Source organism: Rhipicephalus sanguineus, chromosome 3 (assembly GCF_013339695.2).
Source record: "Rhipicephalus sanguineus isolate Rsan-2018 chromosome 3, BIME_Rsan_1.4, whole genome shotgun sequence".
NCBI classification, from domain to species: Eukaryota; Metazoa; Arthropoda; class Arachnida; order Ixodida; family Ixodidae; genus Rhipicephalus; species Rhipicephalus sanguineus.
Window position 1 is genome coordinate 73,880,009 of NC_051178.1, and position 5,949 is coordinate 73,885,957.

Here is a 5,949-nt window from a genome sequence, read left to right on the forward strand (position 1 = left end):
ATAGGCAAATACTGGAGAGTCGACGAAAAAGTAGAGTGAACTTAATCTATAAAGGCAAGGGAGAAAAGGATAACATTCGCTTGTATAGACTGCTAACCATCATTTCGATACTATGCAGGTTGATGATGCAGGCAGTAAAATTAAAGATAGAAATGTGGGCAGAACATAACGATATTTTGGGAGAACTTCAGAATGGATTTCGAGTCGACAGGCGGTTAGACGATAACCTGTTTGTTCTCACTCAGTGTATAGAAATATCTAAAATAGAAAATAGGCCCTTGTACGTGGCTTTTCTAGACATCACTGGGGCATACAAGGTCAATCAGGAAATTTTGTGGGATATATTGAAAGGAATGGGCATAGGCGACGACTGCATACAGCTTTTGAGGGAGATATACCGAGAAAATACAGTTTGCATATAATGGGAAGGAATTTGTAGCAAAGAGAACGTTGATATTAGCAAGGGGCTGAGACAGGGATGTCCTTTGTCCCCGCTGTTATTCATGCTGTACATGGTGAGTATGGAAAAAGCGCTAAAAGGTAGCAACGTTGGTTTTAATCAGTCACACAAACAGGCCGGCGCGATCATTTAGCAGCAGCTTCCAGGTTTATTTTATGCTGACGATCTCTTCTTATTTGCGGACAGTCGAGATGATATACAGCGGCTGGCGGATATACGCGGAAGGGAAGATGAAGCTCTTGGACTGGGATTTATATTTAACGAAGTGGGGGTTGATGGTATTCAATGATCCCTGTGATCAGACGGTATCAATACATGGTCAAGAAATACCGAGGGTAAGCGAATACAAGTACCTCGGACTATGGGTCAATGAGAGTGACAGATACATGAAGGTACAGGAAAAAGCCTCAGCAGCAAACGGAAAGAGGAATACTGCAATAATGAAGCACAGAGCGTTATGGGAATACAATAGGTACGAGGTGCTTCGAGGTATGTGGAAAGGTGTAGTGGTTCCGGGGCTTACATTTGGGAACTCAGTGGGGTGCATGAAGTCGGAGGTACAATCTGAACTGGATGTGAACCAAAGGATTGTGGGACGCCTCGCGTTGGCCGCTCATTGGAAGACGACAAATGAGGCATAAAGGGCGATATGGGATGGACAGTCTTGAGGGGAGGGAAGCTCAGAGTAAAATAAGGTTCGAGGAAAGGCTAACGAATATCAAAAAGAGTAGATAGGCAGCGAAGGTGTTCCGGTATTTGTATAGGAAGAGCGTTGACACACAATGGGAAAAAGAAAAGCACAAGAGAAGAGAAGAAATAATAGAGAAGGAAAGGCAGGGAGGTTAACCAGTATATGACAACCGGTTTGCTACCCTACACATGGGGACGGGGTGGGGGAGATTTAAAGATGGAGAGGAAAGAGAGAGAGAGAAATATAGAAAGATAGCACATGACACAAGACTCACCAGCAAGTATGCGGCTGGCAGTGTAGGGGATAAGGCAAGAAAGAGCGTTAAACGAAAAGTCAGAGAGGCGGAGAGGATTTACTGAATGGTAGCACTTGAAAAAAAAATGCCCCCACCTCCCTGAAGGGAATCGTGAGGAAATGCGAATGCATTTCTTGCGCCGAGAGTACACGGCGTAGTAATTTCATTGGCGTAAAGCTGGACACATCGACACGCTCAAGGGTCTCCCTTTTGGGCGCCTCTTTCAACGAACGCTTCCTACGTGCGTTTGTAATCACCGCAGGGATGTTGCCACCGCCTTCAATGCAGCACAAACGCGTTTAGAACGCGCTGTTTTCATGCTGTGCCAAGGCAGCACAAACGCTACAAACGCGTTTCAAACGCACTGCATTGAGGCGGTGGCGCAGGGAGGAGAGAGAGCGAGCGGCGAGAGAAGGAGCGGCGAAGCACTCCACCTACCCCTCTCCTACACTCTCTCCACACACGCCAGAGCGCGCTCCTCCTCTCCACTCACTCTCCGCTACTCCGCCCGCACCACCTGCTCCGGTTGCTAGGGGCGAGGATAAGCGCGCGCGCCCGCAGCTGTTGCTATAGGAGAGGGAGTTAGAGCGGAGAGGCGCGCGGACAACACCGGATGCCTTGCATAGCCCGACTAAGAAATGCATTCGCATTTAAAAAAAAACGGCTCTAAGAAACTACCGAAATGGCAAAAATGAAATAAGGAGGGATGCATTATATGATAATGCGAGGGGAAGCGCTTTACTGTTTGAAGCGACGTCGGGTTGCCTCAGAACGCGTAATTATAAAGCAAGATTCAGTAAAGAAGAAAAATGTGCATACTGTGGGGAAGATGAGGAAACGGTGGAGCATGTTCTGATTGAATGTGGAGACATCCACCCAGGTGTGTGTTTGGGCACGAGATATATGAAGCTTTAGGTTTTAGGGAGAATGGAAAGCTAATAAGAAAGCTAATAAGTAAAACACGGTTACAGTATTCTTGGCAGAAAAGTTGAGAGAAAGAACAAAAATAAATAGTGGGAAAAATAAGGTCATTCTGCATTAAGGGGCTGATTGCTGGGCTGTGAACTTATGTTTTTTTTCTTTCTTTTTTTTTTTTTTGCTGTGGTAAGATTGGATTAATCAGATTAGACAAGGTAGTAGGCCAACTAAAAAAGAAAGGAACAGCGTTCTTTCTTTTTTTTTCTTTTTATCATGCCTGGTCGCGCACGTGGCCGGCCCGTTATAAAAAGCATGCGCTTTCAACGACACCAAAGCTTGAGTGCATGTGATCTTCGCCGTTCCCCCGCTGTGTGGCGCTAGTTTCTTATGGTTTTAGGCGGGCGTTTCGAATTGACGCAGAATTAGTCGCATTTAACGACGCTAGCATCAACATACAATACGTTAGATCATTTATGATTCAATTTCGCGATTACCAGACAGAATGATACAAATTAAAGTAAAAAAAGTCACAAACAAGAATTTTGCTGTAGGGGGTCCTTTAAGAGTGGAGCGCGATAGCGTTATCGGACCCCATCCGCATCGCCTTCTCTTTTGCTTGCCATGCTCTCGAGTCACACAGCCAGGCAAATCTCATGACGCAAGACTCATTTGTTTGTCCGAAGCACGAGTTACTCGAATAATAATTTGTCGGGATTTACGTCCCGAAACCACGATACGATTATGAGAGACGCCGTGTAGTGGAGGGCTCCGGAAATTTCGACCCCAGGGTCTTTTAACTTGCGCCTAAAGAAGTACGAGTCACTGGTGATCGTTTTTTCCTTATACGTAGCATTTAGGAAAAAAAAAAGTTGGCGTGGCATTTCTGCGAAGTAGCGAAGTACCCGCATCCGTAATACGAGCACCTGCGTTGCGGCACGCTTCGTGGCTGCCGATTATTGTGATGATTGTTATGAATTATGGCTGTGCCCTTTGTCATGGGCGGGCAGCTGTAAACCACCGACTCGTTACGAAATGCACATTGTGTGACACCTCGTGTGATTCTACGCTTCTGCCACGCAATATTACATCTGTTAATGTTACTCCTCGGCGGACAAGACGCCTGAATTGCCGAAACTTGAAATTTCTCCAGCAGTTTTTCGCAGGAGTTTCACGCACATGCCGTGGCTACGAATACTTTGACTGCCACGCGAGATGCCTCGGTGCTATTCCGGCTCGAACACTTATTTTTATTGTTTGCCTACGTCGGGAATTTTCGCTCGCGAACACCGCAGTTGTAATAATAAGAATAGGGGGGTTTAACGTGCCAAAAATATACGACATGATTATGAGGCACGCCGTAGTGTAAGGACTCCTGAAACTTCTACCATATATAGTGTTCTTTAACGTGCACTGACATCGCACAGTACACGGGCCTCTAGCATATCACCTCCATCGAAATAGGACCTCCATGGCCGAGATCGTACCCGCGACCTTCGAGTCAGCAGCCAAGCACTGTAACCACTGTGACACCGAGGCGTACGACAACGCATTTTCAGCGACCCGGTCACTTTAACGAAAGGAAACTTCGCACTACGCGTAGTCGGGTCTACACAGGGGTGTACTAACCGGTTACTTGTCACGCTCAGCCGCTAAACATGGCGCACCTCGTGTTTAGACGGACGTGGGAACTGGCGAAGCAGCTCGGCGAGTACGCAACGTGTGTGATCTCGTCCGTTTGCGACCTGCTTCCTCCTTCCTAGAGCGCTACCGACGCTCGCGTATCGAAAGGGGCCCTTCGTTTCTTTTACAAAGGCACAGGTCGCGTGCGTGTTCAGACGATATCGGATCGTGATCGCTCGTGTAGACATACACGCTCGAATGCGTGAGACTCCTCCCTCTTTCCTGCACCACGGCATACACGGGCGTTGTACTGTTCCACGACGCAAGTGCAGCGAGCCAGCGCTCACAGTTTTGCCCATGAGGTGCGTGGTCAACTTTGGCTGGAGGCAACCTCGTGCTGCGGCCTAGCGGTTTAAGTTTGCGAACGAAGTGTCTAAACAGAGATCGTGCGCGTTTGTAAACGTTGTGTAACCGTTAATGCTATTCGTAAGCAAACTATAAACATACTACGCTGATTATACTTGTCTTGCTAAAATTTTGCTTAGTTTTCCTGTTGATTATGTGTTCAAGTCCCCACTTAATGTATATTTCATCACTCCACTTATATGTAACATGTCACTTTTTTATTTATGCATCATCATCGTTGTCACCATCAGCCTGTCTATGCCCACTGCTGTGTTTCTTCAAATAACCCTGTCATTTGCTTGCTGTGACCAACGTTATCCCCGCCAACTTCTTAATCTTATCTACCCACCTAACTTTCTCCCTTCCCCTGACACGCTCGAGTGCTCTTGGAACCCACTTTATTGCCCCCATTGCCGAGCGGTTACCGTGACTTCCGACTATATGGCCTGCCCAAGCCCATTTCTTCTTCTCATGGCGGTTTTAACTTGATTTTAGAATTGAAGTACAAGTGATAAATTGCATGTGTTATATACAAATACAGAAGGAGGTTTCGCTAACATGTCCCGCGTACACGCACAGTGAGCGAGTTTTCGTAGCCGCTCAAGTTGCACTCATAAGATACCCTCGAGAAATAATCGACGAAGATTTTGAAAACAACATGGTTATAATGAGAACAGAGAAATCGCTGAAATATGTGGGAAGCTCTCACTTTCTTCTGTGTTCGTGTGTTTACTTTTCTTACGAGGAAACAGCGTAAAAGTAAGCCGGTGTTATTTCCAGTGATTGACTCACACCTCGGAACTGCTCAACACATCGATATTTTCATCTAAAATAGTACAAGCCCCATAAGTAGGTCCCGAAAATGCTCCGCATTCTCTGACAGCTCCCCGGTATTGAGCGTTTATGCCTGCTTATTTTTTTCGAAAACGAAAGTCTGATACCGTGCTCCACGATGAATTCACCCAAGTCACATCCCTCACGTCGGCAAAAGACCACGCTCTTCTGGCATCAGCGCCAAATCTCTCTTTAGTTAATTTCCAGTTTCCCCGTCCGGTATCCTAATTTACTTCCTGTTTCCCCGTCTGGTTCCTTGATTCACTTCCGGTTTCCTCTTGACTTAATTCCCGTCATAGTCTAGCTAAGGAACGCTTGAAATAAGTTAGGCTAGAAATGATCGCCGGCATCATACGCCATGTATAACTGAAAGGGGACGGAAGGCGTCTAGGAATTAAGGCAAGTCGCATCGCATCAAAGGGTTAAAGACGAAGATGCCAACGTGCTTCGCTGTACTATATAGATGCCGAAAGGATGCGTTGAATACTTGTAACACATGCGGTTGTGCGCTGTATAAGGCGATATTGTGCGCAAAAAGGACGAGCGGCAAAATTGCGTTCCTTTCATGTGCTCCGGTTGGCTGTATATAGGTGGGCATCACGTCTGATGTATAGGTGGACATGACACGATCACTCAAGCTGTAACTTCTAGTACGCTGAAGTTTATTTGTAGTATTTCTCCTAGTTTGTGTTCTTTCCAATTCTTGATGTGTAATTTGTAAGTGTG